The following is a 25763-nucleotide window of genomic DNA, read 5'->3' as shown; positions in this document are numbered from 1 at the left end:
AGGACATCCGTCTGTCAGGTTTAGAGCATCCATGAGAAATCTTAAGAAAACATCCTTACGGTATCTTGCAGGTGCAATATTCAAGCCATGGAAGCACTCTTGCTGTCTCCTGCAACAGTAATTAAGCCTTCCCCCATTCCTGCCTTCTCCCTATATAAGTTGGGTAAAAATTTCTAATAAATGAGGCTTTGATCAGACAAGAAGACTTGGCCTCCTTCAGGTCTCTCTGTCTCACCATTCTTTTCACCCCCCCCTTAGGACCCCGATGAACTTCTGCGGGTCAGGACAATTAGTAATTTTTATTAAATCATATTAAGAAGTTGAGGACAAAATAAATATAGTGGAATCAAATGTGGTCTCAGTTTCAGGCCCAGCTTGAAAGTATGCAGTCAGCCAATGCTACCTTGGCTATTGTTTCTGCTTATCAACCTTAACATCCCTGGCTTTACTATTAAGAGTGTACTTTTCTTAACCTTAAATTATTCTCCAAGATTTTGTACATCACAGACATTAGCAAAAACATCTTCTCCAACATTGTTAAACAATCTTTTAAAAAATTCTTTCTAAGTATAATGGTCATTGATACAACCTACATCTATGGTTTCTTTCAAGGGCAGTGGTTAATTCATTAATCTGCTCCAGCTTGATCTGCTCCAGCTTGATCTGGGAAAAGAGATCAAGAGAAAAGAGATCAAGCATTGTTAAAACTTTAAATGCCAGGGATACTGCCCAGTGAGGGGGCTAGGAGCATTCTTAGAGTTTTCATACAACTCATGTTATGAGGGATATGGACATCATAATGGCATCAAACAGAGTTATGTTCCAAAACAGCACAAAGTCCTCAGTATAAACAGCTCTTCGGGTTATGCTTTTCCAAGACAAACTCATCATCATGACCATGCTAACAGGGGAGCCAAATTCAATGAGTGCTACAGATGTTTTGCTATTGCTCCTGAATGGCTCTCAACAGGACCAGGTAGCCAAAATACTTTGCCTATATATGGGGGAGGAAGGAATGAGGTTACCTCAGGCCCTGGGAAGGAGAATTCATGGTATTCGGTGGGCTATGCAAGCCTTGAGGACCATATAACATGGAAGAACTGAAGGATTGTTGGGAGAAAATTGGCAGCTAGGTCTGTTTTGATACATTAAATACGAACCTCTGCCTTTTGTTCCAGGTATGAATCCTACATCTATGGAAATATAAACTTCAGAGAGAGCAGGATGGTCTCCATTAGGTAATGATTAAAAAATGAGCTCACCAGGAAGAAAGATGGCAAAGACAAAGATTCTAATTTTCTTTCCTTTCTTTATATCTTCTTTCTTTTCTTTGAAGGAGGGCGGGTACCCAGACTGGACTCAAATTTTTGCTGTCAAGTTTTGTTTTTCTAATTCATTTTTATTTTATCAATTATTTTTATTTTTTCACAATTTATTCATTGTATACCCCTATATAAGGCCACTCTCTCAACTCCTACTGGTCCCACCCTCCTTCCCTCTTCCCCCAAACCCTTTTCCATAGTCCACTCAAAAGAGGAGTTCCCCTCCTCTGCCATCCATCCACATATTATCAGAACACTACTCAGCTATTAAAAACAGGGAAATAAAATTTCTGCTCTTATTACTTCTGCATAGGCCACTGTGTTCACCTCAGAAGATTTCATACTATGAAGCTTGCCTGCAAGCTTACTGTGAAATAAACACTAAGTATAACTCATTTTAAGAGTCCCACTCCCAAGACAGTGTTTGATTTACCATCTCACATCCAGAAACATGTGACATTTTAAATGCTATGAAGTGTGAAACATTTTTTTCACAAGCATTTCAGAGAACGGGGTTCTCTTGCTGCCTGGAGGCCGTTTCCCACAAGCCCAGGAAGGAAGGAGGGCCAGAAGATGAGGTATAAAGCTTGGAAGACACCCACAAGAATAACAGTGATCAGAACACTCTGGAAACCACCTCAGGAAGTAAGTTCAAATTTAATTCTAGAAAACCGAGGGTATATACCCCTTAGGGAGTGACTGGGATGCTGTAAGGATAGGTGTAGATAATTGTTTAAAACTGAGCACTTCAAGGATGCTTGATTTGCAGTAAACAGTACATTCCTATCATATGAACAAGAACATGGAACTTAATTATCCTATATTTGAAGGGAGGGAAGAGTTATTAGGGATCTGTGTCAAAGGCCATCTATCAAATTTGGTTGGTGGCATCTATGTCTAAAGGCATTCTCCAGATTAAGTCAGGCAGGGAAAACTCACCCTTGCCATGATTATACAGCTAGGCCAACAGCATGGTCATACATGGAAGAAAAAGCCTCCTCTCTCACATCTCAAAATTCAGTCTGGGTTGTGATGGTTTTCAGTAGAACCCCTTGGAACAAAAGGTATGTGTAAACAAAGAAACTTCTACAGGCTACCACTGTTGTGATACTCTCAGAGAACTTCCTGGCTGGTATTAGTTCACCATTCCCTATATATTCATCGACTAGACTAAAAGTTTCTTGTGTAAAGTGAAGTAACTGAAAACAGTAAATGTTGAGAACCAGTATTATCAGTAAGCCTTTCTAAAACACTTTATTATATAATAATTTTGCATGTAATTGATATTTACCATTCATTGTATATAAAAATAAGTTTATTTACTTTACATTCCAATTTTAGTCCCCCTCCCTTCTCTTCCCCCTGTACTACCCTCCATTCCTATTGCCGCTATTCCCTTTCCCCTTCAGAAAAGGGAGGTCATTTCAATTGAGTTAGTTTTCCAGTTCTGTTAGATCTCAGTGGACCAAAGAACACAAAGACCTTTCCACATTGCTTATACTCACAGAATCCCTCTCCAGTAAGGATACTTTTATGATGACGATGACTCTATATTTGTGCAAGGCCTCACCATTTTAACACATTCATGAGTTTTTCCTCCATTATGAATCCTTTCAAGATGATGAAGATTATACAAATGTGGAATGGTTTCACCATGTTAAAAACACTCACAGGCTTTCTATCCACTAGGATTTCTTTCATGAGTGTGAAAATGATTCTGAAGTCCAAAAGTTTTTTCACATTGGTTACAGTCAGACATCTTTCCGGTATGTGTTATTTTATGTATTAGGAGATGTTATGTACAAAGGCTTTGCCACATAGTTATATTCATATGGTTTCCCTCCAGAATGTGTTGTTGTCTTAGGAGATGATTGTTACATGCAAAGGCTTTATCACACTAATTACCCTCACCAAGCTTCTCTCCACTGTGTGTCTTTTCCTGTTTTCGGAGACTACTCTGCTGTGAAAAGGCTTTATCATATTGGGTACATTCATAAGGTTTCTTTCCAGTATGTGTTCTTTTATGTCTTATGAGAGCACTGTTTTGTGCAAAGGCTTTACCACACTGGTTACATTCATAAGGTTTCTCTCCAGTGTGTGTTCTTTTATGGCTTATGAGATGACTGTTTTGTGCAAAGGCATTACCACACTGGTTACATTCATAAGGTTTTTCTCCAGTATGTATTCTTTTATGGCTTATGAGAGCACTGTTTTGTGCAAAGGCTTTACCACACTGGTTACATTCATAAGGTTTCTCTCCAGTATGTATTCTTTTATGGCTTAAGAGATTACTGTTTTCTGCAAAGGCTTTACCACACTCGTCACATTCATAAGATTTCTCTCCAGTGTGTGTTCTTTTATGGCTTATGAGATGACTGTTTTCTGCAAAGGCTTTGCCACACTCATTACATTCGTAAGGTTTCTCTCCAGTGTGTGTTCTTTTATGCCTTATGAGATGACTGTTTCGTGCAAAGGCTTTACCACACTGGTGACATTCATAAGGTTTCTCTCCAGTATGTTTTCTTCTATGGCTTATGAGGTGACTGTTTTTTGCAAAGGCTTTACCACATTGATTACATTTGTAAGGCTTCTCTCCTGCGTGTGTTCTTTTATGCCCTATGAGATCAGTGGTATAGGGGAAGGCTTTACCACATAGAGTGCATTTAAAGGGTTTCTCTCCAGTATGACTGCTTTCATGCCTGCAAAGATAATTAGCACATGTGAAAGATTTACCACAGTCATTTCATTACACTAATAAATATGTTTTTCTATATGAATTAATTTTATAATTTGGCCTAATGGTAAAGAAGAATCAAATTTTTAACTTTTATCACGTTATTTATATTCATGATATTCCCCTTCATTATGGGTATTTTTGAAGATTCCTGTGATGATAAGAGCATTTGTTATGTGATTCACTTTTATAGCATCATTTTTCTATAAGAAGTTTTCTCCTATATATAAAGTGTATTGCAAGGATTCAGAGTTTTACCCCAGCAATCCCATTCAATAAAGTTTTGTACTGTATGAATGACACTTCATTTACAAAGTGAGCTAGTACAAGCAGAAGAAGTTCCAAAATCCTTGTATTCATAGGTATTTTCAGCAATATGAGTTTGCTGATAAATTCTCAGTGAAGTTGCAAAACCAATTAACAGTAACCATTTATCACATTCAGAAAATTTACTCACAGTGGGGACTACTACCAAATCAATTGTTCTTGGAGAAAGACAGGGACACTGCTTCTTTCAATATCCCTATGCTCATGTGTCTTAGAATCATTTTGACATATGATATACCAGTTTAATTTACAAAAATAATAAAGATTCCCACATTGAATTAACACAGTTTGTTTTTTGTTCATCATAGACATGTCATATAGGGATTAAGGTTTCTCCACAACAATATTCTTGATACTCATAAGCTGCTTCTTTCACTAAACTTTACAAAGTTACTGCACGAAAATGAGTAACACTGGTTCTACTATGAAATTTTTGCTTATTAGAAGGTTTTGGACACATACTGATCACCAATTCAGTGTGTATACCTCTTACAATATCTGAGTAGATAGAATGAGACTAAACAGATTGGCAGTTCAAGTCAGTAGCTGTAATGTCCATATGATTCAAATGGTATTTTTGTTACAATATTATTTTATTTTCTTCTATCTTAGGGGAGTGCCTTGTAAACACAAATCAGATACCTGACATTGAAGTACATGGAATTATGAGATTTTAATGATCATCAGTACACGTAAAGCAGTGCTGTTTTTACACTGTTGCTTTTCTTTAAAACTTCCAGGACACAGCCATGTGTGCTGGTACATGCCTTCAATCCCAGGACTTGTGGAGGCAGAAGCAGGCATATCTTGCTTGTTATTTTGAGGTCAGGCAGGTCTAACAAGCAAGTCTAAGAAATTCACTGATACCCAGAAAAAATCTATTTCAAAAACAGAAAATAAAAAGCAGCCAATAAACAAACAAACAAAAAACACCAAACTTCCAGGACACATTAAAATTTAAGATTCATATCTGTATCAGTGTGCACATAAAGTTACCTTTTATTACTTGTAGAACTTTGAAAATGTTCTTCAATATTATGGTCATCCCAATTGTAGCCTAAAATATAGTACGAGAAAATATATATTATTGGAAATAACATGTTATTATTAAGGCAAAACTTAAATCATTATCTTCTGTGACCCTTAGAATCATGCCTGATTTATTTACCACATTCCTCCTCATTCTCAATTGGAATTACAGAAGAGGATCAATAACAAAGTAAGAGTTGTCTCTTTATTTTAAAAGTGAAAGAAAAATTGCAGTCTTACCTATAGCAGTGAGGTTTTCACAGGTCTCTAGCATCACATCTTTGTAGAGTTGCTTCTGGGAAGGTTCCAGCAAGGCCCACTCTTCTTGGCTGAATTTCACATGCACATCATTGAAGGTCACTGAATTCTAAAATATGCCATACATTTGTACAACAGAAACAGTGGCAACAATATAATTTATATGTCATTGTCAATATAATCATATAATTCTACTGCTTCTTCCATTTATTTTCTGACACAGAAGTGCGAATGTTATACAGTTGGGTGCTGTGCGTGATGTGAAGTAGGGGAGATGAAAAAGCCTAAAGGTTAGATTGACAAAAAAACCCAAAAACAAACAAACAAACAAAAAAACAAAGGCGTGCTTCAAAAACCTGTGTTTCATCAGTTTGTAAGACATGAATATAAAGTAGCCATTAGTTGGGTACTTGAGCAATCTATGAATCATTTTCAGTTACTTGGGTGAGTAGGTCAGGACCCTGTCATGAGAAAGGTGGAAGGACAAAACACAGTCATGATTTTTTATATAGCAACAAATGAGATGTGTTGATCAGGGGACACTGAACAGATGGGTAACATCAGTCAAAAGACAACATGGTACTGAATATTATGTTTTGACCAGGGCTCAGGGATGTGGCATATCAGTATGTGAAGAGGGGGGCTCATATATTTGTGGAAGGGAAAGTGGACTACAGTGAATACATGGATAAAAATAATGTGAGTGGCAAGCAACAACAATCATAGCCAATAGCACCATATTTCTGAGTGACCAGACAAAAGAAAAGGAATAGAACACATGATTATTCTTTGATCATTGTTTTGTACATCCTCCTTACTAAATAATGTAGTCTATAGATTAAAAATAAAGATTAAAACTTTTCTATTAAAAAAGAAGTGTTAATGTTATCACTAAGTCATTTTAGAAAACTGAATAACAAAGTTTAACTTGTCAAATCTGAACTTTTTGAATAAGATATAGCTTTGAAATAGTTATGGCAATTAATGTGGACAAAGACAAACAGAGAGGAGAGTGAAATAGAAAGAGAAAGACAGAGAGACACAGAGAGAGAAATTAAGAGATGAACAGTATTAAGTAACACATCAGAGAAATTTATGAACAGTTACTAACGACAAAAAAAATATGATGGACAAGCTGGGTGTATTCTGTCATGCCTTTAATTCCATCACTCAGCAGGTAGAGGCAGGTGTATCTTATTGAATTGGATGCCAGCATGATCTATGCAAACAGTTATAGGACAGCCAGACTTATATAGTAAGACAGAGCCTCCCCTAAAAGTCAATCAAACAAACACAAAAGATTGAAAGAACTCAGAGGTCTTTACTGAAACTTCTAGAAGGAATTATACATTCACTCCAGTTGTGTATTAATTTTCCAGAAATCTGCACTGCCCTAGCTTAAATTGTAACTTTTATAAGATCTTACTAAAAGAGAATGCATGTTTAAACAGCTAAAAATAGAAAGATGAAAATATTAGCAATGTAAATGATGATCATAAATAAGCAACATAAGACAGGAGAGATGGCTCAGCAATGAGGAGCTCTTGCTGCTCTTGCAAATAATTTGGCTCAATTGTCAGTGTTTAACTGGGACCCACTACTATCAATTGCTATAAGTTCATGAGTTCTGAACACATCATCATACTACTGTGAGGATCAGGCACACAAGAGGTTCATATTCATGCATACAATCAAAATACTCATATTCAGTAAAATTTAAAAACAGATCCCAAATGGCAGGGCTGATCACACACTGTGACTAATCAGCAGGGTAACAGAGACTGCACAGTGACAAATAGTTGGAACTGTTGGCCTCCAATCACCATTGACTGAGTTTACCAGGTGATAAGAAACCCAATGATGAGAAAAACAATTGGTTTCAACCTCAGAGCACCCAACTAATCCCTGGAAAATTTCCTGGGCTGTTGTGGCAGGAGTAAGTTTTTCAAGCAAACCGACCCAAGAATCATGTCCTGATCACCTTCCCAGGCTGAACTTTGCTCCCCCGGGCACCAGAGACTGGGAGTCCCAGTCTCAATAAAACCCCCACAGGGAAGGAAACAAGTGGGACTGACCGAATGTCACCCAGTCTATCCCTGAAAAAGGTCCTGCAGACATGTGGGAGCACGGCAGGCAGCACTGGGTGGGGCTCCAGCCATGAGCCCCACACACACGACTCTCCATCACAGACAGAACTGTGTGCCCCAGGGCACTAGAGGCTGGGTTTCCCTATTGGGAGAAAACCCCACAGGGAGGGAAACAGCAGGTCCCAGCTTAGAGCACTCAGCTGACCCCACCACCACCACTATCACCACCACTACCACCACCACATATGGGAATATTCTTGGAAAAAGTTCCAAGGTTCCTGTCCAGTCACCAGCTTGGAGCCACCATTTGAAAGCAAGTGCCTATGCACTCTACACGCCCCCCCCAACAGTACAGACTGGGTCTCCCTTTTGGGAGAAAACCCAAAGATGGGGGAAATATCTGGCCCTACCTCAGGACACCTCGCTCCAGAAAAGTTTCTGATTATCCACAGGCTCTAGACTCTAGCCTCTTGCTGCACACATGAGAGTAATGCTCATGTGCCACTGATTACAACTTGGGTACAGGGGAAGAGAGCTCCAAACTCAGACCTCCAGAAGCCTGGGTTCCCTGAGATCAACCCCCAGATACTGCCCCAAGGGACAACCAGTTATCCCTAACTAAACTGACCAAACCCCGGGGCATTCAGGTTACAGCAGCAGCTCACTAAATTTACAGCAAGAAATCCAGCAGCAGGGCAGCTGTCTCCAGAACTTCTCTGGGTGAGAGAATAGCCCCCTTTACTAACAAAGGCCAAAATTATTTCTCAGGTCTGTACATCTGAGGTGAGCTGTGGCAATTATTAAAAAACACCTGCCATTCAGTGACCATACCCAAAAAGATGAGGAGGCCTCCTTTGGGAAAAATCATCTTCCTGCCAAGGGGATTCGACCCACCATAGGATTCTAGGAAGTACCAGAAACTAACACCCAACACCCAAGATAGCCCAATGGATAGAGGCCAGCGTAAAAGCTCAACCAACAAAAGACAGAACAATATGGCATATCCAGAACCTAGTCATTCAGGAGCAAGCAGCACTGGATACCCCAGCATAAAAACAATTTCAGGCCAATCTCCCTTATGAACATTGATGCAAAAATACTCAACAAAATACTTTGCAAACCCAATACAAGAACACATCAAAGATATCATCCAATACAACCAAGTAGGCTTCATGCCAGGTATGCAGGGGTGGTTCAGTATATGGAAATCCATCAATATGATCCACCATATTAACAAATTGAAAGAAAAATAAACACATGATAATCTCCTTAGATGCTGAAAAAGCATTTGAAAAAATCCAGCATACATTCATGTTTAAAGTATTGGAGAGATCAGGGATACATGGCGCATACCCAAACATAGTAAAGGCAATATGCAGCAAGCCTATAGCCAACATCAAGATAAATGGAGAGAAACTTAAAGCAATCCCACTGAATTCAGGGACAAGGCAAGGCTGCCTACTCTCTCCATATCTCTTCAACATAGTTCTCAAGTTTTTGCTAGCTCAGTAACACAATTAAAGAAGATTAAAGGGATACAAATGGGAAAGGAAGAAGTCAAATTATCACTATTTTCAGATGGTATGATAGTATACATGAGTGATCCCCAAAATTCTACCAGGGAACCCCTAAAGCTGACAAACACTTTCAGCAATGTGGCTGGATACAAAATCAACTCAAAAAATAAGTAGCCCTCCTATATACAAAAGACAAAAGTGCTGAGAAAGAAATTAGGTAAACAACACCCCTCACAATAGTCAAAAAGGACATAAAGTACATTGGTGTAACCCTAACCAAGCAAGTCAAAGACTTGTATGAAAAAATTTCAAGTCTCTAAAGAAATAAATAGAAGATATCAGAAGATGGAAAGATCTCTCATGCTCATGGCTTAGCAGGATTAACATAGTAAAAATGGTCCTCTTACCAAACACAATCTACAGATTTAATGTAATTCCCATCAAATTACCAACACTATTCTTTACAGACCTTGAAATAAAAATTCCCAACTTCATATGGAATAACAAGAAACCCAGAATTGCTAAAACAATCTTCCATAATAGAAGATCTTCTGGGGGTATTTCCATCCCTGATCTCAAGCTGTACTATAGAGCAACAGTAATAAAAACTGCATGGTACTGGCATAGACACCAAACTAGTGGATCAATGGAATCAGATAGAAGTCCCAGAAATACACCCACACACTATGGACTCCTGATTTTTGACAAAGATGCCAAAACCATACGATGGAAATAAGATAGCATCTACAACAAATGGTGCTGGTCTAACTGGAAGTCTACATGTAGGAAAATGCAAAAAGATCCATATTTATCACTATGCACAAAACTAAAGTTCAGGTGGATCAAAGACCTCAGTATAAAACCAGACATAATAACTCTGTTAGAAGAAAAAGTGAGGAAGAGCCTTGAACTCATGGGAACAGGAGACAACTTCCTGAACAGAACTTCAACGGTACAGGCTCTAAGAGCAACAAGCAATAAATGGGACCTCATGAACCTGAAAAACCTCTATAAGTCAAAGGAAACTGTTGTCAAAACAAAACCACTGCCTGCAAATTGGGAAAGGATCTTCACCAACCCTATATCTGACAGAAGGTTAATATCCAGTATTTATAAAGATTTCAAGAAGTTAAACACCAACAAATCAAGTAACCCAAATTAAAAAATGGGGTACAGAGCTAAACAGAGAATTCTCAATAGAGTAATATAGAATGGCAGAGAAACACTTAAAGAAATGTTCAACATTCTTAGTCTTCAGGGAAATGCAAATCAAAACCACCCTGAGATTTCACCTTACACCCATCAAAATGACTGAGACAAATAACTCAAGTGACAACTCATGCTGGATAGGATTTGGAGAAAGGGGAACCCTCCTTCATTGCTGGTGGGAATGTAAACTTATACAACCACTTTACAAATCAACCTGACACTTTCTCAGACAATTAGGAATAGCACCTCCTCAAGATCCAGCTATACCATTCCTAAGCATATATCCAAAAGGTGCTCAAGTATACAACAAGGACATCTGCTCAACTATGTTTGTAATAACTTTATTTGTAATAGCCAGAAGCTGGAAACCACACAGATGCCCTTCAGTTGAGGAATGGATACAGAAACTGTGGTATATCTATACGATGGAATATTACCCAGCAAAAAAATAAAATAAAATTTGCAGGTAAAATGGTGGGAAGTGGAAAAGATCATCCTGAGTGAGGTATCCCAGAAGCAGAAAGACTCACAGGGTATATACTCACTCATAAGTGCATATAGGATATAAAATATAGGATAAAAATACTAAAACCTGTACACCTAAGGAAGTTAATCAGGAAGGAGTATGCTGGCTAAGATGCCCAAACCCCATGCAGAAAGGCAAAGAGGATGGACATCAGATGAGGGAAAACAAAGGGACAGGACAGGAGCCTACCACAGAGGGCCTTTGAAAGGCTCTACCCTGTAGGTTGTCAAGACAGATGCTGAGACTCATAGCCAAAATTTGGGCAGAGTGCAGGGAATCTTATGGAAGAACTGGGAGATAGTAAACCTTGAGATGACAGGAGCTCCACAAGGACAGCAACAGTTCCAAAAATTCTGGGCACAGGGGTCTTTTGTGAAACTGATACGCCAGCCAAGGACCACTCATGGAGATGGCCTGAAACCCCTGCACAATAGGTAGCCTATGGCAGTTCAGTATTCAAGTGGGTTTTATAGTAATGGGAACAGGGACTGTCTCTGACAGGAACTCATTGGCCTGCTCTTTGATTACCTCGCATTGAGGGGGGATCAGCCTTGCCAGGCCACAGAAGAAGACAATGCAGCCACTCCTAATGAGACCTGATAAACTAGGATCAGAGTGAAGGGGAGGAGGACCTCCCTTATCAGTGGACTGGGAAAGGGACAGGGGTGGGAAAGATGGAAGGTGGGATCGGGAGGGGAGGAAGGAGGGAGGTATGGGGGGATTCAAAGTGAATAAACTCTTATTAATAAAATTTTAAAAAGAACACAATAAAATGTTGAAAGATTTTTTAAAACTATGCTGTTACACATAGTTTCAAACTATGAAAATATTGCCTGATACCAGTTATTGCTCCTAAATAATAAATAAATAAATAAATAAATATGAGGAAGAATACTTCATACTCATCAAAGGAAAATTCCACCAAGATGGCATCTGTATTCTGAGCAACAATGCACCAAATACAATGACACCAACATTTGTAAGAGAAACATTAATAAAACTTAAAAAACATATCAATCACCATACATTAATAGTGGGAGAGGTAAACATGTCACTATCATCAATGGACAGAGCAATGGAAAAGGACTTAAACTGAGAGATAATGACACAAATTGATGTCATGAATCAAATGAACCTAAGTGATATCTAGAGAATTTTTTAACCCAAACAGAAAAGAATCTATCTTCTTTCAGCACCTCACGGACCCTTCTCCAAAACTGAACATACAGTAGGTCACAAACCAGGCCTCAACAGATACAACAAGATTGAAATAATATCTTGTATCCTATCAGACCATGATGGGCTAATGATGGACCTCAACAATAACAGAAATAACAAAAGCCTACACACATGTGGGAACTGAACAACTCTCTACACAATGAAATCTAGGTCAGGGAAGAAATAAAGAAAGAACTTCCTACAATTCAATGAAAATGAAGGTACATCATACCCAAACTCATGGGATGCAATGAAAGCAGTCCTAAGAGGAGTTTTAATAGCACTAAAGGCCTTCATAAGCTATTGGAGGCATCCCATACAAGCAACTGAATGGAACACATGAAAGCCCGAGAAAAAAGAAGCAAATACTCTCAACAGGAGTAGACTACTAGGACTAACCAAACTCAGGGTTGAAATCAATAAATTAGAAACAAAGAGAATAATTCAAAGAATCAACAAAACCAAGAGCTAGTTCTTTGAGAAAATCAAATACATAGACAAACTCTTAGTCAAACTAAGTAAATGGCAGAAAGACACTATCCAAATCAACAGTCTGAAAGGAAGAGAGAGAGAGATAACAGACACTGAGAAAATCCAAAGAACCATTAGATCTTATGTCAAAAACCTATATGCCGCATAATTTAAAAATCTAAATGAAATATACAATTCTCTTGTTAGATTCCACTTACCAAAGTTGAATCAAAATCAGGTAAAGATATTAAATAGTCTTTTACTGCCTAAGGGAATAGAAGCAGCCATCTAAATACTTGCAACCAAAAAAGCCAAGAGTGAGATGATTTCAGAGCAGAATTCTACAAGACAGTCAATGAAGAGTCAATATCGATATTCTTCAAATTATTCCACAAAATAGAAATGGACGCAACATGACCAAACTCCTTTTGTAAGACCACAGTCACCTTGGTAAATCCTCAAGGACCCCCAAAAAGAAAGAGAACTTCAGATCAATCTCTTTTAAGAACAATGATGCAAAAATACTCAATAAAATAATTGCAAACCAAATCCAAGAACATATCAAATATATCATCCACCATTACCAAGTAGGCTTAATCCCAGGTATGCAGGGATAGTTCAATATAGGGAATCTTAATCTGTCATATAAACAAATTGAAAAAAAAAAACAGGATCATTTCCTTAGATGCTGAAAAAACATTTGACAATATCCAACAGTTATTCTTGTTTAAAGTCTTGGAGAGACTGGGGACAGAGGCACAGATCTAAAAATAGTAAAGACAATATACAACAATCCTATAGCTAACATCAAACTAAATGGAAAGATAGTTAAATCAATTCCACTGAACTCAAGGACAAGACAAGGCCACACACTCTCTCCAAATCTCTTCAGTACAGTACTCAAAGTCCTATCTAGGGCAATAAGACAACTAAAGGTGATCAAGGGGATACAAATTGATAAGGAAGAAGTCAAAGTATTGCTATTCACATATCTGACAGTATATAAAAGTGACCCCAAATATTCTACTTTAGGGAACTCCTACAGTTGAAAAATACTTTATCAAAGTGGTTGGACATAAAGTTAACTAAAAAAAAAAAATCAGTAGCACTCCTGTATGCAAAAGACGAATGGACTGAAAAAGAATTAGGAGAACAACACCCTTCACAATAGGCAGGAAAAAAAAAACGTAATGTACCTTGGAGTTATCCTCAACAAGCAAGTGAAAAACCTGCATGAAAAAAAAAAAACTTTAAGCCTATGAAGAAAGAAATTGAAAAAGATACAAGAAGATAGAAATATCTCTCATGCTGATGGGTCAGAAGGATCAACATAGTAAAAAATGTTATCATACCAAAAACAATCTATAGATTAAATGATATTGCCATCAAAATATCAACACAATTCCTTAAGGAATTTGAAAAAAAAATTCTCAGCTTCATATGGAAAAGTAAAAAAGCCAGAATAGCTAAAACAGTCCTGTACTATAGCAGATCTTCAGTAGGTATCACCATCCCTGATCTCAAGCTCTAATATAAATCAATAGTAATAAAAAACTGCACAGTACTGAAATAAAAACAGAATGGTGGATGAACGAAATTGAAGTGAAGACCCATAAATAAACCCACACACCTATGGACACTTGATTTTTGACAAAGAAGCCAAAACCACGCAATGGAAAAAGGACAGCAACTTCAACAAATGTTGCTGGTCTAACTGGAAGTCTACATGTAGAAAAATGAAAATAGATCCATATTTATCACCCTGCATCAAACTACAGTCCAAGTTGTTCAAAGACCTCAACATAAAAGCAGATACATAAAACCAGAAAAAGTGGGAAAGAGTCTTGATCTCATTGGCATAAAAGGTAACTTCCTCAACAGAACACCAAGAACATTGGCTCTAAGATCAAGAATTAATGAATAGGATCTCATGAAACAAAAAGCTTCTATGAAGCAAAGAACTCTGTCAATAGAACAAAATGACTGCCTACCGACTGACAAAAGATCTTCACCAACCCTTCATACAACTGAAAGAGCTAATAAACAATATATATAAAGAGCTCAAGAAATTAAACTCCAACAATCCAAATAATCCAATTTAAAACTGGGGTACAGAACTAAACAGAGATTTCTCCACAGAGGAATATCAAATGGTGGACATTAAATGCTCAATATCTGTAGTCATCATGGAAATGCAAATGACATTCCATCTTAAACCCATCATGGCTAAGATCAAAACCTGAAGAGACAGCAAGCTAGTGAGAATGTGAAGAAAGAGGAACACTCCTCCATTGCTGTGGGAGTGCAAACTTATACAACCATTTTAGAAATTAATCTGATGCTTTCTCAGACAATTGAAAATAGTGTTACTTAAAGACACAGCTCTACCATTCCTGGATATATATCAAAAAGATGCTCCACCATTCAACAAAGATATTCGGTCAACTATGTTCATAGCATCTATATTCATAATAGCCAGAATAGGGAAACAAACTACACGTCTCTCAACCAAACCATTGTTTTACAGAAATTGTGGTACATTTACACAATGGAATGCTACTATGGTATTTAAAAAAAAAAAAAAGGAAACCATGAAATTTTCAGACAAGTGGATGGAACTTGAAATGATCATCCTAAGTGAGTTATTCCAAAACCAGAAAGGCACGCATGGTATATTCTCATTAATAAGTGGATAATGGCCATAATATAGGATAAACATACTACAATCCACAGACCTAAAGGAGCTAAATAAAAAGGAGGACCCTATGAAGAATGGTAAATTCTTATTCAAAGGGGCAAATAGAATTGACACCAGACGTGACTGAGGAGAGGGAACAGGATGAGAGCCTAACATACATATCCTCCAAAAGACTCTATCCAGCGGGGGTTCAAAGCAGATGCTAAGACTCATAGCCAAACTTTGGGTAGAGCACAAAGAATCATAGGAAAGAGTAGAGGGATAGAAAGTAGAAAGACCCAGACCTGGCAGGACCTCCATAAGAAGACCAACAAGGACAACAAATCTGGGCCCATGGGGACTTGCAGAGATTGATGCCCCCACCAAAGACCATTCATGAAGAGGAACCAGACCCCTGCTCAGATGTAGCTGATAGGCATCTCAGTCTCATGTGGGATCCATATTAAGAAGAGTAGGGGCTGGCTCTGACATGGACTCTGTTGCCTGATCTTTGATCAGTTCCCCCTGGTAGAGGGGGCATTGCCATACCACAAAGGAAGAGAATGCACGCAGTCCTAGTGAGCCTTGATAGGCTGGAGTCAGATGGTAGGAGAGGAGGGCTCCCCCTATCTGAGAATTGGAAATGGGCTAAGGGTGAAAGAGGAACAGAGGAGTGAAACCAGGAAGAGACAAGGGAGGGGGCTAAAATTGGGATCTTAAGTGGATAAATTATTTTTAAATTTTATTTATTTATTTATTACAATTTATTCACTTTGTATACCCACTATAGCCCCCTCCATAATCTCCTCCCAGTCTCACCCACTCTCCTTCTTTTCCCCCTATGCCTTTTCCATATTCTCCTGATAGGGGAGGAACTCGTTTCCTTCTATCTGAACCTGGCTTATTAGGTCTCATCAAGAATGGCTACACCATATTCCTCTGTGGCCTCAAAAGGGTGCACCCCCCAGGAGGAGGTGTTCAAAGAGCTGAGTTCATGTCAGAAAATAAGTTATAGAAAAACAAATTTAAATTAAAACAAGTTAAGTGTGAATAAAATAAATAAATAAATAAATAAATAAAGTAAAAAAAAAACAAACACAACAGGTAGAAAGAATGTCACACACCTGCAATTCAATAATTCAGAAAGCTCAAACACTGTTAGTGTCATGAGTACATGCCATTCTAAGAAATTAAATATACTCTCTGCCAAATTTCAAGTGTAAGATGTGGATGAAGATCAGCACAACATATTCTTGCATATACAAAACAAAACAAAATTTAAAAAACCAAAATTAAAAAAATTAAAATTAAAATAAAAGAAAACAAAATTAAAAAAAAATTAAAATTAAAAAAAAACAAGGCTCAGCAGCCAATGTTGATATTGATGTTGATGCCAGGCGTGTTGGACTAAATTTAAGCCCAACACTAGACTGGAGTTACATCTGTAAGTTGAAAACCTTTTTGGTCTACATACCAACTTTCAGGACAGCCAAGGCTACAAAGAAACTTTTTCTTCAGTGTCAAAAACAGAAACATTATCTTCTCTGGGAGCTTTTTTGATTCAATCAAATAAGTTCTGACCAAATTCACTATAGGCTTATTGTCATTCCATATGAAAATGTAGTCTAACTTCAATGATCCTAAAATTCTGCCATAGCTCATATACTGTTCAAATGTTCACAGTCTCTTCTGATATACAAGAGAATCTCTTGGGTGCCACATCTTGTAACATCAGAAGTAAGTTACATCATTCCAACATAGATGCACAGAATACCCCTTCCCATTCTAGTATTGAGAATGCATATATAGTGAGGGAAGACTGGACCAAGAAAAGAAGTTCAGCAAGGAAAACAACAAATCCTGTTGCTGTTTCAAAAGGCTTAGATGGTCCTATCCCTGCAACATCTCATACATCTCTCAGTTTGGTTACTTCCACTACCTATAGGCAGCACTCTATGGGAGGTGTCTCCTAACTTAGGTATCTCAACAACTTGTAGTGTCAAGATGCAACTCAGGCTTCACCCTCACCACTTCATGCAATGAACCTTTATATTATCTTCACTGGGGATCTGACTCTGCCAAACGCAGATGGCTGGCACTGTGCTCAATTGAAGCTACAAAGAAAGAATCTATTACTTTAAATTTTGCATTTTTTTTGTTTTTAGAACCAGCACAACATGGGTGAGCCTGTCAAGTTGGATTCTACATTGGGTTGGACAAATTGGGATGGACCATACCACACTTGGACCACTTTTGGAGCAGGTTTTATATGAAGTTCCTTCCTGACACTAGAAATCACTCTGCCTACTCTTTCCATTAACAGAAGAATTAACAGTGAGGAGTATTACTGTATGGACACCATATTTCAAATCCAGACCTATGACCTTTTCTTTGATGTTGATAATCTCCTTGAAAATTACTGTCTCTTTTTCAGCATGTGACTGCCATCTGAACCTACCTAGTGATGCTTTTCTCAACAAACCAAAAACTTTACATTTATTTCTGCTCCACTTGTCTTTTTCTTTCACCGTGGTCCTGAATGTCTCACTAAAAATAACCATTCAACAGATTTAGTATTCCAAGTAAGAAATCCAACCTATTATTTTTTAATTCTGCCTTACTCAATTTCTCAAGGCATACATAGAGCAAGTATGATTTGCAGTTTAAATATCACACAAATGACCTCTAGCTTAATTTTCCATGGAGTCTGTTGTCCTATGATATGGACTTCCTCTGTCGGCATTATTCTCAACACTCTGATTTTCTAGGTCTTACAAGAACAGCTGATGAAGCTCTGTATACAGTTTTCTAATACTTTTGATATCTTAAATCATGTTGTTTTCCATAAAAAGAGAACATTCCAAGGTTCTGTCCAGCAGTGAAATTAGTCTTTGCATGTAATTTTTTGTTCCAATTTGCCACTTTTTTGCTGTGACTAAATCCCCTAACCAAAAGCATGTCAGCTCATGAATGGGTTTATTCATTTAGTTTGGTACTGTCAGATCACAGTCCATCATTTTGGGAGCTTAGCATAGGCAAAGCCTATAAAAAGCAAACCTGTCTGAAAAGAAAATAAAATAATAGAAAATAAAAAACAGAAAGAAAAATGAAATAGCTACATGTGTCAAAGAAAATGTTAAATCTAAAAGTTCCCTACCGCAAAACATCCAGGAACTCTGGGACATTATGAAAAGACAAAACATGCTAATGATCAGATTAGCAGAAGAAGGATGAGATCAAAGGTCCACATGATATTTTCAACAAAATCATACAAGAAAAATTTCTTAACCTAAATGTCTATCAAGGCAAAATAAGCATACTAAACACCAAAGAGACTGGACCAGAAAAGAAATTACTCTTACCAGAGATTAATCAAAACTCTATACATATAGCACAAGGAAAGGATTGGAAAAGTTTCAACAGAAAAAAAATAAAATAAAATAAAACAGACCACACTAACCAACCAATCAAATAGACAAACAAAAAACAACCAAGAAATAAATAAAGGCAGACCTTTGAAATTAATCTTGTATTCTCAGTAAAGATGCTGGAAGTTGAAGGGCTTAGACAGTGTGCTTCTGACTCTTAATAAACTACAGAAGCCAACACAAATTATTAAGCATGCCCAGAGACTTTCAATCAGCAAATGGAGAAAATAAGATGCTTCATGATAAGGCCAAATTTAAACATATGTATCTATAAATGTAGCCCAACACAGGGTGCTAAATCAACTAACACCACTACCAAAATACCGGGATTTACAATCACTGTTTGTTGATATCTCTTAATACCTTTAACCAAAATTCACCAATAAGAAGACACAGGTTCACAAAATGGATAATAAAACAGAATTCATCCTTCTGCTAAATATAACCAAAACAGCTTCACATCAATCATAGACAGTATCTGAAGGTAAAGGGTTGGAAAAAGATATTCCAAATTAATGGACTGAAGTATCAAGCTGGTATAACAATTTTAATATCTAACAAAACAGACTTCAAACAAAAACTAATCAAAAGATGGCAAAGTACAATACATATTCAAAGATATCCAGCAAGATAACATTTCAATACTTAACATCTATGCCCCAAACATAAGAGCACCCAATTTATAAAAGAAAAACTTCTGCAGCTTACATCACATCCTGGCCCTGATAAACGGATAGGGGAAGACTTCAGTACACCACTCACACCAAAGACAGGTCCTCCAGACCAAACTGAACAGAGAAATATTCCAGCTAACTACCATCAAAAACTAAATATACCCAAATAATGTTTACAGAACATTCCACCCAAACAAAAAGATTATTCCCTCTTCTCAGAAAACTCATATACTGTTCTCCAAAATTGATGAAATACTTGAACAGTGGAAGTATCAAAAGACATAAGAAACTAGAAATAACCTCCTGCATCCTATCAGACCACTATGTTTTAAAGCAGCACATCATCGATAATAAAAACACTAGAAAGCTTACAAACTCATGGGAATTGAACAACTCTCTACTGAATAAAAAAATAGATCAAGACTGATATAAAGAAATTAAAGACTTTCTAGAAGTCAATGAAATGAATACACAACATATCAAAACTCACAGTACACAATGGAAGTGTTGACCAGAAGACAGGCCATAGCACTATTTTTTACATTCTGAAAAAAAAATCAGAGAGATCTCTTACTAGCAACTTAACACCACACATAAATACTCTAGAACAAAGAAAGTAAGCATAACCAGAAGGAGTAGACACTGAAAAACTATTGAACGGTGTCTTCACTGGTAAAACCGAATGTTTCCACAGGAAAAAAAAATGGTGGATCCTATCAAAATTGATAATGATTAGATTTGAATAGTAGAAATCTCCTGAATAAGCAAGGTAACTGTTCATCACACAGCTTGGTCATTCAGTCCAAACTAACTTAATAAAGACTAAAGTTTTCTTCTTAAATAAAAAAGGATACTTTTGTTATTTCATATTAAAAATAGTTAAAGAGGTTTAAAATGTTTTAAGTAAATTCAATAGTATAAACTTGTTTCAGTTGGAATAATTTTGAGTGAATATAACATATTTGAGCAGCGTGGTGTTAGACCATGCATGTAATCCCAGCAGAGACAAGCAGTTCTATATTACTTAGTTGTTTTCTAAATTCAGGAGTTACAATGACAGGGTGTTAGTGGTTCATAGCCTTAATCCCAGCATTTGGGAGGCACATGCCTTTTATATACCACCTGGGAGGCAGAGGCAGGCACATAGGATTTACAGTGATTTTATTTAAAAGCTGCTTGTAAAAGGCAGGCTGAAAATCAAAGTGAATGCCCTTTATTATCTAGAAATAAATACACTTTAAGGTATATTTGTAAACTTTCAAAGATTTTTTAACTTTGAGATATTATACTTTTCCTATTTCCAAAAAAAACATTTTACCCTATAAAAGATATAACATTCCTAAAAAGGTACAACCCTCATCCCAGAATTAGCGATGGGGCAGGGTTTTGATTTAATAATTTCAGGAAAATAAAATCATCCAACTAAAGAATATGGAGACCACTGGACACATGAAAATTCTGAAGAAAATGACAGATTACCAAAAGAAAATGTCAAAAGAGAAGGAGTAAACTGGCCAACTGGTATCACTCACCTTCATGTTGTCTCTTCTGCCTTCTACAGACATAAGTGCAAATTGTCTCTATGTGATTGTTAAAGAACAATCCAAAATCTCTATATCATATCAGAAAAGCCACCTTGTAAGAAACAGAGGGAAACAGAAAAATAAGGGATGATTCTATTGTCATGAATCTCATAATTTTCTGGCATGATGTGACTTCTGTACTTACCACAAACTTCAATAATCAAGAATGTGCCAAAAAAAAGCCTAAAATATCGTCAAGTTTACATGAAAAGTTGTAAGGAAACTTTAGCATGAAAAATATGCACTGGACCAGAGATACCTTTGATTTTCTAATTAATACAAATTAAATAAACACAGATTTCACAACTGCTACAAGACAAACACAAAGTGACACCTAAACTGTTATATTTCTGACCCTCCATCTACTATTAACCTCCTTTCCAGAGAGCCCTTTTGCTATGGAAGTGGAAAATGGAGGTGATCATAATGATAAGCTATGGCTTGCAGTCCCTCATGCCCCTTGTGGGTTCAGGCACATCCCAGCACTTGCCAACACTCACAAACAAAACAATGTTGGAGAATAGTTTAATATGTTTCCTGATGCATGGATTATGTCACAAGATGCGAAATCTGCCCTATCCACTTACCTAAAACCAGGCTCACCTGACAAAATTCTTCATCTCAGAAATTCATTTTGTACCCTGGAATTGAATTTTTCTAAAGCATGCTATTGTGCCTAGTGGTAGACGCAAAGTACAAAAAAAATCAAAAACAAATAATCAATTATTGCTGAAGGATGATCACCGCCAACTCTTTTCTGCCAGTTTCAAAACTATTTGTAAAATTTGTTACAAAAAACCGTGTGTGGAACACAACATTCATCATTTCTAGAAATGAGACCTTCAGTTTTCCAATCTGTCCACTTCAAAACCAATGCCTGTGTGTGCACACTAGATAGTGATATTATAAGCACCACGACTTTCTACTGCCCAGGCTGCAAAGTCTTCACTTCTCCGGACAATCAAAATTCAGGAAGGATCAGAGGCCAAGGGTCTGCCAAGATCACCACAGAACCACAGCCTGAACTACAGTCAGTCTCATTCAAAGCAATTCAGGCTGAGATATCTCAGCAGCCTGCTCTTCTTGGCCTGGGGACAATGTCCCCACACTCAGCATGACATGGCCTCTGGTCTCTCTCACAGTTCTTTAGAGCTACATCAGAGGAAAATCCCAGAACAAACCCATAAACTACTTCCCACTGTTGCTCCTGACTGCTGGGCCTGCCCAGAGTCCCTCATTAGCTTGAACAATGGAGCTGAGTCTCAGGATAGTAGTAGTTACTCTACCAGTGGATCAAATATCAAATAGTGCAGATAGCAGAGGCATTCTATCTTTGCCCTAACCCCTATGGGCACACAGAACACTAGTGTTTTTATAAAAGAATGAAAATCCCAATTATTTGATTTTAAAACCTGCTATCGCAGAGAGGCAGAGAAAGCACCCATCTGACCCTGTTACTCACCAAGAGGAAAAAGCCCCAAAAGCTCACCAGCTCAGATGACAGCTCAGGGGGGATAGACCAAAGGAACCCAAGGCCAAAGGCTTTCTAGATCAAAGCTCAAAAAGCCAAAAAGCTACCAAGCTAAACCTCCTTCCACTTTTAAACTCTCTCTTAAATACATTTCAGCTGAAAGTTCCTCTTACTCCTTAATCCATGTCAGGTGGTTTCTTGCTTTGCCTCTTGACCTAGGGTTAACATTATTAAATCCTATGCACAGAGAACTTTTGAATTAAAGGTATGTTCTAGGGATGAGGGAACCATACCATAATCACCTGTTTACAATAAACAGAAAGTTCTTGGAATTAAGGTTTGTGTTAGTGCTCAACCACACCAAACAGAGCAATGGTGTTTACAGTTCACAATCTGAGGGATCACACTGGGATCAAATATCCTGCAACATCCTCATCTTGGAAATGTTTTAAAATACAGTCTTCCACTGTACCAGGGCACCTGCTCATTTTCCCAGATACAAGCCATTTATGTTGCACATTCCATTACATGATCAATGTCCAGTGCAGTCACCTCTACCTCATAGTTGGGAAGTCCTTCAGACAAAGTTCAGTCAAAGCCAAACAGTAACAACCATTAAAGAAACAAATGGCCATGAATTTGAAAGCAAGGAGCAGTTAATGAGAGCTCAATGAAAATGAGAAATAAAACAAAAAGATATGGCTGTACCTCAGAATGTTGGAGTAGAAAGTTTATTATAGATAGACGAGAGAACATAGTCAGACACAGGGAAATCTGGAATAGTCTACAGTTGGCATGACTGTGAGAAATGTGAAACAAGAGGAGAGGGGGAAGTGGAGAGCCAGAACAAAGAGCCAGGAGGATAAATGATAAATGAAAAAGACCAGGTAACCAAAAAGGTTAGAATACATAAGGAAGGACAGCTGGGTGAAGGGCAGCTCAACTCTGAGGCTAGAGAACTGTGTTTGACACCCATACCTTGTAACAGTTAAGGGCTGAGGGATACTGGGAGAACCTGACAGCCACGTCTGCTCTGATTGTTAAGCAGCCACCTTAATGGTTCATCCCAGCATTTGAGACATAAGAGTAGAGAGGAATGAGAAGGCTGAAACAATTTCATTATAATCTCAAAAATTATTTTTAAAAGTTGAAAATGGCTTCATGGTCTAATATTCTTCGGGTACTTCAAGTATATATTAGAACACACAAAGTATTACTCACACCTCTTCTCTCAGGTTGTACATTTTCAATTGGGGTGTGGGGGAAGGAACCATGCCTGTTAGTCACTACCACAGCAGTTTATCCAGAATTTCTGTGTTTTTTGAACTCGTGCAACTATAGAAATTTGCTGTTTCCAGAAACAAGTTCAGCAACTAATCCACAAGAGATTCCCTTTGTGTATGACTCCCCCAAATGTACAGTTTTCACTTTTATTGACCATCTAAAATTGATTACCTGACTCATTGCCATCTTCCCTCCTCCCCCTCCCTTTCTGTGTTGTGAATACACCAGATTCAAAGTAGGTCAGTGAACTCTATTCTTACACAGGTCCCTCTTTATTTGTAATTGCCCACCTCCCCCCAAAAATCAGGGTGTTCAGTGGACATTCATTCACTGGTCTCTCTCACTTGGCATTCACCAGTCAGGGCCCACCTAAAAAGATCTGCAGGATTATGTTATAGGCACTGGGCAGTAGGGGCAACATTCAATGCTCAAATAAAGTATAAACTACATAACATGTGAAAGGCTGATATACAGGAGACATTGCTTTAAACAAAAACAAATATCAAAGCACTAGGGAAAAAGGAATGAAATTCTTAATGACTGGGGATTATCTGAGAATATTAACTAATAGGAGACTAGAGCAATGATGCATCAACAAAATAAAATGTAATAATACCAAGAACTGACTTTTTTGAAGATTTATTTATTTAGTATGTGTACAATTTTCTGCATGCATGTACACTTGCACACCAGAAGATCTCATTATAGATGTTGTAAGCCACCATGTGGTTGCTGGGAATTAAACTCATGACCTCCGGAAAAGCAGCCAGTGCTCTTAAACTCTTACTTGAAAAAAACACATAGGCATACTGACTTTGATAAACACAGGCCATTCTGTGGTAGAGGGAAAGCCATTAATAAGATACTCTTTGATGTTGCCCCTGTGTTCAACATTAGCTGCTGAGAACTGTAACCTGACAGACACAGCTTTAGCCAATAGCATGTTCAAATTTGAACTGAAAAAACTGTGTCCATGAGGATTGTACATACAGGCATAGGACAGTCCCTTAATTTGAAATTCAATATTCACTGGATCAAGCTACCTGACCCAAATTGTACACCCAAAAATCTGGTCTGTTTTCATTGGCATTCGTGAATTAAGAAACACATGTTAGGAAATTACAAATTAAAAAACCTCACCTTGTCACATTTCTAGATAATCCAGGATCCTAAATTCTAACAGGCCTGGTTAGCATACTACTTATCTGTGGAGTATTTTACAGACAGTCTTCCTTCAGCTAAATTCTAACTGGGACCACTACTTTCTCAGCCATAGTAAATTCTTTTTATATCATCAGTTCTACTCTTCTATATCACAGCTTAATATTGGAGTGCTCTCTGACACAAGACATACCATTTACAACTCCCACAAAATCCAAATGGATCTTTTAATACTGAGAGAACTTACCTGACACCCCCAAAGGTCACCAGGAACTAAGCTTAAAAAGGTCACCTAAAGGTCACCAGATTACTGATTCTACCATAAGGTCACCAGGAATTGGGCCATGTCATAAGATTCGCTACCCAAGGAACAGCCTGAGGATAACCACAAGGATGGGAAGATATCTCATCTCAAAGTGGAGCATTTGTGCTGAGCAGCCTACCAACCTTGTAGTAGAACATTGAATGACACAGAAAATACCTAACATTCCTAGAGATAGCTCTTTCAATGTTAGTTATGTTAGCTAGCCAAACATTTTCTAAAAACCTTGCCCTTGCTCAATGCCACCCAATCCTGTAACAGTTAAACTGGAACTTCATGGTCCTTCCTAAAACCATAATCAAAACCCTGCCGTGCAACTGCTCAGGGTTCTCCTCTCTGATCCACTGTGTTGGTGATGTTGGAGAGACTCAGCTTAAGCCCAAACAAAACTCTTTGCTCTTGCATATGTGGTCTACCTCCTGGTGATCTTTGGTGACCCTAAAATCTGGTCATAACATATGGGTT

The sequence above is a fragment of the Meriones unguiculatus genome (assembly GCF_030254825.1).
Source record: "Meriones unguiculatus strain TT.TT164.6M chromosome 13 unlocalized genomic scaffold, Bangor_MerUng_6.1 Chr13_unordered_Scaffold_34, whole genome shotgun sequence".
NCBI lineage: Eukaryota > Metazoa > Chordata > Mammalia > Rodentia > Muridae > Meriones > Meriones unguiculatus.
The sequence above is the reverse complement of the archived record's forward strand: the minus strand, read 5'-3'. Positions refer to the sequence as shown.